Here is a 1,529-nt window from a genome sequence, read left to right as displayed (position 1 = left end):
TCCTTTGCTGTGCAAAAGCTTTTAAGTTTCATTAGATTCCATTTGTTTATTTTTGTTTTTATTTCCCTTTCTCTAGGAGGTGGGTCAAAAAGGATCTTGCTGTGATTTATGTCAGAGTGTTCTGCCTATGTTTTTCTCTAAGAGTTTTATAGTGCCTGGCCTTACATTTAGGTCTTTAATCCATTTTTAGTTTAGTTTTGTGTATGGTGTTAGGAAGTGTTCTAATTTCAAAAATAGGGAATGCTTCACGAATTTGTGTGTCATCCTCGTGCAGGGGCCATGCTAATCTTCTATGTATCGTTCCAATTTTAGTATATATGCTGCCAAATTGAGCCCCTCTGATGTTTTTCTACTCTCTATTTTATCTACCTCTACTCTAATTGTTTGTTATTTTCTTCCTTCTGCTAGCTTTGGGTTTAGTTTGTTCTTCTTTTTCTCATTCCTTAAATTGTAGAGTTAGGTTGTTGATTTGAGTTCTTTCTTGTTATAGCTATAAATTTCCACCTTCGCATAACGTTTGCTGTATCATGTAAGTTTTGGCATGTTATATTTTCATTTTTACACATCTCTAAGTAGTTTCTAATTTTCCTTGTGATTTCTTCTTTGATCTATTGGTTGTTTAAAAGTGTGTTGTTTAGTTTCCACAGTATTGTGAATTTTTCAACTTTCTTTGTGTGTTTTTTTTTTTTAATTTCTAACTTCATCCTGTTGTGGTCAGAGAAGATATCTGTCATAACTTTGTATGATATCATTTTTTGTCTACTGAGACTTAATTTGTATCCTAACATATGGTCTACCTGGAAAATGTTCCATGTGCACTTGAGAAAAATGTATATGCTGTTGTCATTGGGTGGAATGTTCTGTATATTCTTGTTAGATCTAGTTGGTTTATTGGGAGTGAGGCATTGAAGTCTCTATTATTGTAGAACTCTCTATTTCTCCCTTCAAATTCTGTCCAGTTTTGCTTCATGTATTTTGATAGTCTGTCATTGGGTGTGCAAATGTTTATAATTGTTATATCTTCTTGCTCTACTGAGCCTTTTATTAATATATAATGTCCTTCTTTGTCTTTTGTAACCTTATATGATTTGATGTCTACTCTGTCTGATATTAGTATAGCCAGTCCTGTTCTCTTTTGGTTACTATTTGCATGGAATATGTTTTTCCATCCTTCCCATTTCAACCTATTTGTGTTTTGGGGTTTCAGATGAGACTCTTGTAGACAGCATATAGCTGGGTCCTGTGTTTTTATCCATTCTACCAATCTCTGTCTTTGTTGATAATAAGGGGCTTACTTCTGTCATTGTGCTGTTTGTTTTCTATATGCCCTATAGCCACTTTCTCCCTCATTTCCTGCATTACTGTCTTCTTTTGTGTTCTGTTGATATTTGTAGTTTAAATGAAATGTTTTAAATTAAATTTAATGTTTTTAATTTAATTTAAATGTTTTAAATTAAATTCAATGTTTAAATTCCTTCTTAATTTCCTTTTGTGTATACTCTATAAACTATTTTATTTGTGGTTATCAT

At 32.2% G+C, this 1,529-nt stretch overlaps 1 non-coding gene across 1 annotated transcript; it reads right to left on the bottom strand.

The window, feature by feature from the left end:
- Window positions 1-229: 229 nt before the first annotated feature.
- On the bottom strand, window positions 230-336 carry LOC116746908. Its single transcript, XR_004347913.1, has one exon. It is a non-coding gene; the product is annotated as a U6 spliceosomal RNA (small nuclear RNA).
- Window positions 337-1,529: the final 1,193 nt, after the last annotated feature.

Source organism: Phocoena sinus, chromosome 21 (genome assembly GCF_008692025.1).
Source record: "Phocoena sinus isolate mPhoSin1 chromosome 21, mPhoSin1.pri, whole genome shotgun sequence".
NCBI classification, from domain to species: Eukaryota; Metazoa; Chordata; class Mammalia; order Artiodactyla; family Phocoenidae; genus Phocoena; species Phocoena sinus.
The sequence above is the reverse complement of the archived record's forward strand: the minus strand, read 5'-3'. Positions and strand labels throughout refer to the sequence as shown.